General features: G+C 35.1%; 1 long non-coding RNA gene across 2 annotated transcripts in view; it reads right to left on the bottom strand.

Moving 5' to 3' along the window:
• LOC141580635 (uncharacterized) overlaps nucleotides 1-12,907 on the bottom strand; it is a 398,860-nt gene that overhangs the window by 21,593 nt on the left and 364,360 nt on the right. Inside the window, exon 2 of one of the 2 annotated variants that reach the window (XR_012512909.1) lies at nucleotides 1,789-1,893. This is a non-coding gene — a long non-coding RNA (uncharacterized LOC141580635). Of the gene's footprint in view, nucleotides 1-1,771; nucleotides 1,894-12,907 lie in introns of both variants that reach the window. The other variant, XR_012512910.1, reaches the window with a different exon arrangement.

Genomic DNA, 12,907 nt, shown 5'->3' on the forward strand with positions numbered 1-12,907 from the left:
TCAAATGCAAAGCAGTAATCTCCACTGTGGAGGTTTATTACCAGTATGACACATTCACATTGGCAGTAAACCTGTGTTACAGATAGAAGGATCCTTACAGACTTTCATGATCACCAAGAAAACATCTTCCTGCCACTGCACGGTGGTTGGTGCAGCAACTTCCAGAGGGCAGCCAGGAAGGCGTTTTAGAGGCTGACTTTCTTGTGGTCATAAAAGCCATGGGTCCACTGTTGACTCCTTATTGCTTTGTGAATGTCAGTTTGTCAGTTTATTTTAGATATGCATAGAATACATTTTCATCTCTAAAAATAGGAGAATACAATCAGATCCTGGCAGGTATGCAAACAAAACCCTAATATATGGCCTGAGTTACTGCTGGTGTTGTACTATTGATTCTGCTTAGTAGAGGAGGGACTATAAATTACTTTGCTATGAAATCTACACAATACCTGTTTTAAAGAGAAAGGTTTCTTGACTACAAAGGTCATTTCATTACTCTAAAGGTTAAGACATATGTTCCTTTCTAAAAGTTTATAATGACAAAGTATTTGGTTTGTGTAAGTAAAATCTTTTTAACAGGTTTTGAAAATTATAACACTAACACCTCTAAATGTTTTATGTACTGGAAGCAAAAGCTTGACCTAACTTAATCAATTAAATAATCTGCCTTTTTAAGTCAAAACTAATGTGATTTTGTAATTACTTAACAGTAATCAGTTTCTCATTGTATCTGAGGTATTTGAATATTATGAGAATAATGAGAGGTTCTGCTTTCTTGCACAGATCTCATGAGACAAAATCTTGGGATGCTATTTTAAAACAGTAAAAACTTAGGGTCATATTTGGACTTTATCACTTACTAACTCTTAGTCTCCATTAATTCATTAATAATGAAAACGAAATTTAATACTTTTCACAGATGTTGTGAGAATTAGATTAAAAGATTATGTGCTTATATAAGATAGCTAATCAAATATTAAATCTGTTAATATTCTTATTTTTAGATTTATTTTAAAGTAGCACAAGGCAAGATACCTTTCTTTGAAGTAAAATTTTAATGAGGTGTCTACTACCTTTTCTTTTTTCTATTTGATCTACTCTGGTAGTTTAAATCAATTTCTTCAGCAAATATTTATTGAAAGTCTGTGATGATGCTAAATACAGTGATGCTAGTTACTGCAAACATTAAACAGATGAATTGGAAAATGATTATCTTAAATTGTCCTGACTAGGTGTAGTGGCTCACAACTGTAATTCCAAAATTTTGAGAGGCAAAGGCTGGATATCCCTTGAGGCCAAGAATTTGAAATCAGCCTGGGCAATAAGCAAGACCCCGTCTCTACAAAGATAAAATAAAATAAACCTATTAGCCGGAATGGTGGCAAACATTTGTGGTTTTAGCTACTTGGGAATGTGAGGTGAGAGGATCACTTGAGCTCATAAATTTGAGGATTCAGTGAACTGTGACTGAACTTGTACGCAAGCCTGGGTGATGGTGGAAGACCCTATCTCTTAAAATAGAATTCAATATGAAATATATTCATAAATGCTTTTACTATAAACAAAAATTGCTATTAAAAAAGAAAAGACATAAAACTTAAGAAGCAAAAAGATTAATGAATAAATATGAAAGTTAGAAAAGTTTCTAGAGGCATATAGGCATGAATACAAACATATATATGGGAAATTGTAATTATAGAGAAGGGTAGATGTCTTAGCTATTTTTGTTGCTTTAAGGCAATACTACAGAATGAGTAGTTTACAAATTTACAGAAATTTATTTCTCACGTAATTCTGGAGGCTGGGACGTCCAGGATTGGGGTGCCAGCAGTTTTGTTGTCTGTGAGGTTTTTGATGTTTGCATACAAGGTGGCTCCTTGAACCCTGTCTGACCTGAAGGAGAAAAACACTGTGCCCTTAATGTGGCAGAAGAGAGAGGGGCAAACAAGGATCAGATTTCCATCAGGCTCTTTTATAAGAGCACCTAACAATTCATGAGGTTGGAGCCTTCAATGCTCAATCCCCTGCTAAAGTTCACACTTTCTAATACTATTTCATTGGTTGTTAAATCTCAACATGAACTTTAGAGAGGACAAACACATTCAAATCACAGCAGCATAAAAAGACTTAGAGGAGAGAAAGGCTTAGAGGTACGGGGAATAACAGCAAAATATTCATGACATTTTTCTGAAGGAGATACTTGGTAGAGTAGATTAGAAGAAGATGATATTGAAAGATAAAATTTGGACAAGAAGATAAAGATCCTGAAATGATAATTTAAGTGGTGTTTTATAAATATTTTTTATCATATTAGGCAAGAGGCAGTCAGTCTCCAAGATGGTCTTTAATTTTCCTCCCTGCTCTTATTTACTCTTTTGTTTAGTTCCGTTCTACACTGAATTAAGGCTAGCCTTGGGTGATAGGTAGTATACAGTAGAATGATACAATGTGACTTCTGAGTCTAGGTCATAAAAGGCTGTAGCTTCCTGTTGGTATCTTAGATCACTGGCTCAGGGCTAGCCCGACAACATGGCATGAGAATCCTTAAACATGGAGAGCCGCATGTGAAGAGAATCGGAGGCTTTTAGCCAGCATTCAGAAAGATGCATGTTTCATGAGGGAGCCACCTTGGAAGTGGATCCTCCAGACCCAGTTAAGCCTTCATGTAAACCAAACCAGACAAAAACAAATACTCCAAGTCAGTGTATTCACAACTGCTAAGACTTAATAATCCATCTGTGTGCTATGTTAAATATGTGTATATATATATATATATATATATATATATATATATATATATAAATACACACATACACACACACACACACACACACGTACACACCAATGTCAGCTCTAACATTGTATGTTTTTATGTTGTACAGGAAGTTACTGGTGGACAATGAGAATGGAATATCAGGTAAAATTCTTACTAGGACATCTTTTTCTTTTGGTCCAGTGAGACCTAGAAAACTATAGTTTTCTCGATATATGATATATATAAAATTCTATATATATATATATATATATATATACACAATTATATGTATCTCTATATATATTGAGAATAAATATATAGAAGTTGAGAATGAAATAGCATGTAAAATTCTTTCTAGGACAGTTTTTTTTTTTTTTTTTTGCCCCAGTGAGACCCAGAAAACTATTTTTTTCTTTCTCTCTCTATATGTAATTATATACATGTATATTTTATAGGTATATATATTTTATATATATATAATTTATAAAATTAAGGCAAATATATATACATCTTAATATCTTATTCTATTTCCTCTTTGGTATTTTGGATCACTGGCTTAGGGAAAGCCTGAAAACATGGCATGAGAATCCTTAAGGAGTGACATGGAGAGCCGTATGTGAAGAGAAAGAGGCCTTTAGCCAGCATCCAGAAAGATGCACGTTTCATGAGGGAAATGTCTCAGTATCTTACTCTATTTTTGATTAATTGGCACCATCTGCCTTGGAAGATAAGTGGTAGAAAAGGTTGAAGTTACATTTAACATTCAGAGAAAAATAAAAGGCAATGATTAGAGATGGAATCAATGAGAGGGAGGGTTCTCTGAGCCTGTCACAAATTTTCTATTGCTGTTCTCAAGTGTCATCAGTGTCTTGCTGAAAACACATAAGAATGGTAGCTTTAAAAGAGACCAGAAAAAATGGCGTACTTACTGTTTGACCACAGCTCTTCAGGTAGTCCAGATCCTGGTGAAGTTGGTTAGGTACAATTAGGTTAACAGTATATCTCTACTGATCTTCAAGACATGTCTGGAACCCAGGAAATGCAAGATAATGATGTATGGTGAGCACTAACCTATACAACAGTAATAAGCTAAGTGGGCATGTATGCATTGTGAGACAGAGAGAAGAAGCATTATTAGTGTTTCCTTCTATCACCTGTGGAAATCTTACTATCATATAGCTGTTATGTGGTCAGTCTTCAACACTAGGTTTGACTGACTCAAAACCGTGGTATTCTTACACCTCCAGAATAAATCCTTGATATTCCTGCAACTCCAGTATGATTTATCTGTTTCCTAAATCCTGGCTATTTTCTAGGACTCAAGTAGCCTTCGATTTTCTTAGTTCTGGGTGTCAGATTTCAGACTGTCTCTTCCATAAACCTAAAAGTTTTCTGTATTTTTTTATATTTAACATATCAAATATGATTTTTTAATTTTTAAAAACTTTGCTAAAGCTTAAAATGTTTGATAAATGTGATGCAAGGTCTCATTGAAATTCATTTGAAAGAGCCCTTTGAAAGTATAAAATAACCATACTTCTCTGATTAGCCACTAAAGCAGTATTTCATATGTGTGTAGAGCTCAATAGGAATGATACTAAGGATACTGGAAAACCAGTGCAGCCATCATGGTGACACCTCTCCAGCTGTGGGGACAGAAAGAGTGGGACGGAAATAGGCTTACCTGCTTGGAGCTTTCAGATGCCTGGCAGCAGCCAGTCCGTGCCCAGAATCCTAGGGACAAAGAGGAGGAAGTAGCTAAGTAGAAGCCTAATAAAATTTTGCTTAAATCATCTGGTTGTAAAATGTGGCATGCAATGCTTGACAAATATATAGAGTAGTAGGGAAGTAGTTAGGAGTAATGAGGGCTTTTAACATCAATAAGAAAAAAAAATTCAATTTGAAAAATGTCCTAATTCACCTTTGACTACCTTTCCTAAGCCCTCTTTAAGCCAATCCCTATTATTTTGAATATAATATTTTATAATATATTTGATACTGGTAATCATATTAGTAACAGCAGTGGAATTGGATAAGTGATTTGTAACTAGAGGTTTGGCAATAAGGGAAAAGGGCCTTTGTCATGAATATCTGTTAAAATAGTACTTACAGGTTTTGTGTTTTTCCTCTTCCTCCCCCTCCTTACCCATCCTCATCACCCTTCCCCCAACCCCAGTCCTGGGCAATCCCTGATATAATGCCCTTCACTTTAATCAGGCAACCCTTTGTGGAATGAAACTTCTTGATGACAAATGGCAGTTCTACGTTTCGAAGAGATGGTGTAGACTGCATGTTGTTGTTAGCAGTGGTAGTGTTAGCTATGACATTTCAATTGACTATAACGAGATTTTTATTTTCTCCCTCCCTGCTCTCCCATAAAAGGCTCTTGAGGGGAAAGAAGGCCAAATGTATCTAGTCTACAAAAGTTTCAGACATATTCCCAATCAATATACTTCCAGATTATTTTGTCCATTATTTTCATAGTTTACCTTTGATGATAAAAAAAAAAAAAAAACTATTACCCAAATATCAACTTGGGATGATCCCCTAACCTAGGCTTTGTAGGAGTAAAAAAAAACAAAAAAACAAACAAACAAACAAACAAACAAAAAACCCCAGGAACCCTTAGGTACCTAAGTGCACTTTTGTTAACTGAAGACTTATGAATCTTTATATTGTTTGGATATTTATGCCCACCCAAATCTCATGTGGGACTTAGGGACTGGTGTGAGGTGTTTGGTTCATGGGAGCAGATCACTCACGGTGCTGTCTTCCGTAGTGAGTTATCACAAGATCTGGACATTTAAAATCATGTGACACCTCCCCACCCACCCTCTCTCTCACTTGCTTTTGCTTCTACCATGTAATGTGCCTGCTTCCCCTTTGCCTTCCATCAGAATTGCAAGCTTCCTGAGTCTCCCTAGAAGCAGAGCAGATGCCAGCACCATACTTCCTGTAAAGCGCAAAGAACGACGAGCCAATTAAATGTCTTTTCTTAGTAAATTACTCAGTCTCAGATATTTATTAATCACAATGTAAGAATGTCCTAACATATGTAGTCCTAACACTACCTGCATGCAGAAGATCTAAGAGAAAAGAGATATATTCATCAGGAACTGTGTATGTAAAGGGAGATGTGAGCATTGGGATGTTTGCATGGTTATTTGTGTTTGGGGAGGCAGGCAATTTTAGGAAAATGAACAAGCGTAAATTGGGCACTGAATAATAATTCCATCATTAATGTCTCTGGTAGAATTTCAAGGTGGTTGAAATTTTGGTGAAGTCATAGATCTTAACCTCATTTAGTGTTTTCATTAAAACCAGTGCCATGTAGCTGAGCGTGGTGGCTCATGCCTGTAATCCCAGCACTTTGGGAGGCTCAGGTGGGTGGATCATCTGAGGTCAGGAGTTCAAGATCAGCCTGACCATATGGTGAAACCCCATTAAAAAAAAAAAAAAAAAAACAGTGCCATGTATGCACATTAAAAGTTAGAGAAGTCTATATGTGTTAGTGCTTGGCAAAGTGTAAAACACATTAAGATTTTTAAAAAACTATTGTATCTATTATTCTAAAGTATATATCCATCTTCTCTATTACACAAATCAAATCCAAGAAAACAAAACAACACAAAAAATGTTTACTTTGAAAATCCTGGTGAACTTGTCTGTTCCCTCTCTAGCCTCTTTAACTTACTGCCAGAAAATTCACTGACTCAACATAAGAAACTTAACTTTATCCTTACCAGATTCTGGTACTTAAATGTCTACACTATGTGTTGAAACTATCTCCATAATTATGCAATAATAAGGTCTCAAAAGACAAGAATATTAACGTCAACCCCATCCTATCTTAGGAGCACTGACTCAGAATTTAGGTTGGGTAAATTTGAATCTCATTCCAACCATTCACTCTTGTATAATCTACTTAATATTTCCTTACCTCAGTTTTTGTCAACTGTATCTAAGAAATAGGAATTACTTTCTAGGATTCTTGAAAAAAATGTAATATACGTAACTCAATAATAGTTGAGATTTATTGTCATAAATTGTTTAAGTCTGTTTTCTATAATTTTTGAGTCTCTTCAACCTCCTCACCTTATGATCAATAGTCATAAAAAAGTGACATCAATATGAGTTCAATCCTCATATTTTTTTAAATTACTAAGGTTTGATCAATGGTATTAATACCCTGGTTTCCAGTTATTGACTTTGGCTTTGTGAAACACATCTATCTAAAATATCTATTCAATAGCAAAGGCACCTGAAGCTTTTCTGCATTAATTTCTTAGATTGTACTCTTTGAAAATGGCTGGAGATTTTCTGAGCTGGTTCAATGTCCTTTTATCCCCTCTGGAATTTTAGAGTCACAAATTGTAGATATGATAAATCTATAAGGAGATTAGGAGGGCAGCCAGAACTTAATATGGCTGCACATTAGAAAGTGTGAGAAAACCAGAATGAGTTGATTATAAACATAAATAAAATGGCATAAATAATGCTTATGAAGGTAGTCAGAAGACTGTTGAATGAGCTCCAGGAAAACAATCTGAAACAGAGGAAGGAGCAAAGCAAGTCTCTAAGTGTGGTATTATATGCCAAATAATTAGCAAAGACATCTTACCTTCACATTCCTTAGGAGCAGTCTCAGTGATTTAACATGTCAGAGAGATTTTTAATGACACACTACTGCAGCTTTAATTTTTTCATCCGGATGCGGACATTCAATTAAAGCTCTGCCTCCTCCTCATATGCTCAAGACTTGCTAGTTACATTTCAATTTGGTGCATTGGTGCAGTGGTATATTAGGATTGGTTTTATTTACAAATGAGGCTAAAAGAATATAAGATTTTTTAAGCAATCTGAGTTGCTTAGTAGAATGGGAAAGACACAAAACCTATTGCATTACTGGATCTCAGTCAGGGATGATTGTTATCCCACTTCCCTGGGGATATTTGGCAATGTATACAGATATTTTTGGTTATCACAACTGTGTCAGTCCTACTGGCATTTAGTGGGTAAAAGGCAGAATAGCTATTAGATAGCAGAACATCCTCTCACAGCAAACTATCAGGGTCTTAGCAGTGCTAACATTACTACTACCCAGTAGTAAGTAGTCATTTACTCTGTGAAGCATTTGCTTTGTACTGAATAAGCCCCATTATTTCTAATTATATATAAATAATAACTGCCTTTTTTTAACATTTATTTCAATGGAAATTAGATGATCTAGTTGAGTTCAACTCTAACAGTGTGAGGTAGGAGGTAGAGTGGGACAGATGCAGGCTTAGGAGTCTGTTTCTATCTCTATCAGATAGATGGTCTATATTAGAAATGAGAAATAGGAAAAAGAACACATTTTGTGATTTGATAATAAACTGAACATTTCGAAAATAATTGTAAGGAAGACAGAAATTCAGGTTGAGGATGGCACCATTGCCTGCAATTATAACCAAAAGATTTAAGAAGGCATTGAAATTTTGCCTAGTTGACTTCTAAAACCACTGTTATTTTAGTAGTCTTATAGCACTTATTTTTCTTTTTAAACTTAATATTTAGGTGAGATCAGCCTTCCAGAAATATAGGCAGTGTAAGAAGTTTTAGTTGTAGAGAATCAGCAAGAAGTGCTTCTGTTTCTTACTCACTATTGTCTTTGCTCTCAGCATCTCTATGAATGAAAAGTGGGTGAATAAAATCTGACAGCAGATATAAAAACTTTTTATGAAGACAGATCAGATTTAACAAAAACAAACAGATCTATGCTTGAAAAAAACTTTTGAAAATATTAGGTCAGGAGTTTTTTTCAGATGTCTGAAAAAAATAGATTTAGGCAAATACAAATAAAATAATTCTTTGTCCTAGTTTACTAGAAAGACAAGCAGAAAAAAGAATTCAAAAGACTATGACTTAAAAATTAGTTTCTGTATAAGAGATTCTGCAAAGCTTGAATCCTGCCCAGCATCTTTTACCTTCAATAACGGAATGCAGAAGACAGACACTCTCCACAAGCAAAAAGTCTCTTCTAGCAAAAAGAAGGAATTAAGGATAAATACTTCCCTAAATTTCCTTCAATTTTTTTTTTTACTTTAAAAACAAACAGGGATAGGTCTTCCCATATATAGGAAGAGGTCATCAGTGTTAGAGACTACTTCCACCTTAATGAGTTAATATCTCCAATTTCAACCACTGCTACTAATGAATCTTCCTGGAATCATGGGTTAGCAGTTTGGTTTTTGGGCTAAAAATTCCAAAAAACTAATAAAATATCTATTTAAATTAACTCTAAGATCTCATTTTGTATTAAACCATATTTCCATCTTTGCTCATTTTTATCCATATTGGCTAACACATATTATATATAATGTGATTATATAATCTTACATAAGATTATATACATATATATCTTATATATAATCTTATATATATTATATACATATATAATCTTATATACATTAAGTGGCAGAAATCCCAAGCTATAATGTCAGCTGTAGCGATGTGCCATTTATTTGAGCATGAAACTTCTAATTTTATCAAATTCAAAGGAGAAATTATATAAAATTTATAAATGTAAAAACTATCAAAAGTTTATCTTGGAAGGTGAAATCTAAAAGTACAAAAAATTCAGTATTTATTATACATCAATTAATATAGTCTAGTATAGTCTAGTCTTACTCAGATACTCAGAGTTAAACTTCAAGTTTTTGTCCATTTCAGCACCCGTAAAGATGAATAAATTGCATATTCCATGGTATTTAAAAAGTCTAAATATTTAAAGGCGTAGAAGATTAACACATTACTGCACCTAAATTTCAACAACTGATAGACCTTAGAGCAGTTACCCTAAAAGAAATGACTTTCCTTCAAGCCAGTACTTGGTCGAATCCAATTTATGCTTTTCATTGCCAAAAAACATAAGACTCCAAGATTCGAGAGTAGACTAAGAAACATTTTGTTTACATTTTCCAGTATATGCACCTATGCCAGTTTTCCAGAGCTTATGGTCTGTAACATTTTAGTGAATTAAGAGAAATCACTTATTAATAGGTTAGACATTGCATTGAGATTGAAAGATACCTATAAGGGAATAAAATGCTTACTGGAGGGATTAATGTTGATGTTTAGTATTTGTTTGTTTCTCTTTTCTGGAAACACGTTGACATTACACTTTCTAGCACTCTTGTTGTAGTGTAACTCCATGAGACTAGTGATGGTCAATAATTTGTGAACAGGAGTAATGTGTGTCACATACGAGACCTTTCTTTTTCAGTATAAAATCACCCAGAGCTCTTTTTCTCTTCAAGTCTCTTGGTGAACTCCAGATAGCAGGTGCTCTATCAGCCTGAGTCTCAGAGTGAAGAATTAAAAAAGAAAACTGATTTTCAAGGCTGGAATAATGCTCTCCATGTTTTGAAAAGGCAAAGCATTTGTCAAAACTATTGTTTGTGTTTACTTGGGAAACAGATAAGGTAGAAGATATAATTTCTAATACAGACCATCTATTTAATAGAGATAGAAACAGATTCCTAAACCTGCCTTCTATCCCACTCTACCTCCTGCCTCACATTATTATAGAGTTGAATTCAACTCAATCATTTAATTTCCATTGAAATAAATGTTAAAAGAGGTAGTTATTATTTATATGTAGTTAGAAATAATAGGGCTTATTCAGTACAAGGCAAATACTTCATAGAGTAAGTAGAGTAGTAGAAAAATTTATAGCCCCCTAAAGCTGACAGTGTTCAAATGCTCAGAACCTGCAAATATATTACCTTGCAGGGAAAAAGACTCTAGATGTGATCAACTTAAGTGTCTTGAGATGAAGAGATTACATTGGGACTACCTGGATAATCCAGGATAATCAGAAGAGGGATTTATAGAAAGAAAATAGGGGTAAAAAACAGAAGGGAAATATGATGAAAAATGCAGAGGTTTACATCATGCTCTTTGAAAATAGAAGAATGGTGCACAAGCCTAGGAATGTATGCAACATCTAGCAACTAGAAAAAAAAAAAAAAAAAAAAAAAAAAAAAAAAAAAAGAAAAAGACATTATCTCCTTTCAAACTCCAGTAAAACATTCAAATATTCAAACTCTGAAGCAATGATTTTAGTCCTGTAAGAACCATGTAGACCTTCTAACCTTCAGAAATGTAAGATAGTATATTTGTGTAATCTAGCTGATTTGTTCTGTCTTGACAAGATTCCAAGTGTGGTGGAGCGTCATGCAAAGACATAGATCCAGAACATACTTTCCAAGACAGTGATGTAAATCAAGGAAAGCAAATAGAGATGAGAGAGTACTGAAGTCCTCAATACTGAAATTAAAGATTTTAGTTAAAGCAGCTGGGATAATTAAGAGTTCAAGAAGGAGATGGAATAAGCTACCTTTGTGAGACAACCACTCATGCCACCAAGACATTCTGTGTTTAAGGAGTAGATATATTTTTTAATCAAACCAAGTCTTATTTTATTTATTTTTATTTTTGAGACGGAGTTTTGCTCTTGTTACCAAGGTTGGAGTGCAATGGCGTGATCTCGGCTCACTACAACCTCTGCCTCCTGGGTTCAGGCAATTCTCCTGCCTCAGCCTCCTGAGTAGCTGGGATTACAGGCATGCACCACCATGCCCAGCTAATTTTTTGTATTTTTAGTAGAGATGGGGTTTCACCATGTTGACCAGAATGGTCTCAATCTCTTGACCTCGTGATCCACCCGCCTTGGCCTCCCAAAGTGCTGGGATTACAGGCTTGAGCTACTGCGCCCAGCCCCAAATCTTATTTTTATATTTATTAAAGGATAAACATTAGTGTCCGTAGCTCTTTGATCGTCTTTAGATAGTCTTTAATCTCTTTTTGGTAGGAGAATATTAGAGTATGGTGTGCCATGCCCATAAAGCACACAACTGACCTTGTCTAGTGTTTTGAGTAAGATATAATAACCCGCCACAGGGATGCTGGTACTGAGAACATAGTACATGCGTGTAGGTGCATTCGCCAGAGTATATAATTGCCTGGCTCACTGTAGGTTCTCAACATATTTTTGGGGACCACATGTATAACTTGTTTGATTAGAGAAGTACACATAACCTCTTAGGCTCAGTATTTTCTTTCCTACCAGAGTGTTTTCAATTTCAGTTAAAAGGCTGCATTTTAAAAAAATGAGATATATTAGGCTTTATCACATTTTTTTGCTATGGTGTTTATTTGCTGGTTCTTTCTGTTTACCATACATTGCGAACAGAATTCAAATTGTTGACTGAGCAAGACAAGCTCCTATGTGAGCAGAATTTTTGGTTTTGCTTCGTTAGGAGTGGGCGATTTAATTTTCAGTGAGTGCGATATACGGTTGTAATGCCATAATGATGCCTTCAGTTGCCAGTACTGTTAGGGATTATTCTCTAGAGTAGAAGTCCCAGAGGCAGAGATCACCTTTGCTGGAGAGTTTTTGTTTTTTTTTTTTTCTTATTTTAAGTTTCAGGGTATATGTGCAGGTTTATTACATAGGCAAACATGTGCCATGGTGATTTTTAATGATAGGTTGGCCATTCTTAGTTGTTGGAAAGATTATCTGTCCTGGTGCAGCCATGAGTTAGGGTAGACAAAGATTTTAATGGAGACAATGATATTTTTCACGTATGGATATTGTCCACTTGTAGCCAAAATCCAGTCTTATTCTATAGTCTGTATTCAATATCATGTGTCCCCTATCCATCAGCATTTTGAGTTTAAAAAGATGCTGCTTGAGATATAGTAACTTGGAATAAAAAATCAAAATCTTGGAATGTCTCTAATACTTTCAGATTTTGGGGATTTGCTACCCAAAGCATGAGCCATGAAGGGACATCACTAGATGGAAGCTTGTTAGAAATACAGAAGTATATTTAAATCCTCTACTGTTAGTGTGTTCTTGAATCCCTATAAAGAAACACCTGAAATTTATAAAGAAAAGAGGTTTGATTGGCTCATGGTTCTGCAGGCTGTATAGGAAGCATGGCGCCATCATCTGCTTCTGATCAGAAAGATTCCAGTCATGGCAGAAGGTGAATGGGGTGCAGGTAAGTCACATGGCAAGAGCCTGGCTAAGCGGGTGGGGGAAGGTGCTACATTATATTAAGCAAGTAGATCTCATGTGAACTAACCCAGCAAGAACTCACTTAC

This window comes from Saimiri boliviensis, chromosome 1, assembly GCF_048565385.1.
Source record: "Saimiri boliviensis isolate mSaiBol1 chromosome 1, mSaiBol1.pri, whole genome shotgun sequence".
Classification (NCBI taxonomy): domain Eukaryota; kingdom Metazoa; phylum Chordata; class Mammalia; order Primates; family Cebidae; genus Saimiri; species Saimiri boliviensis.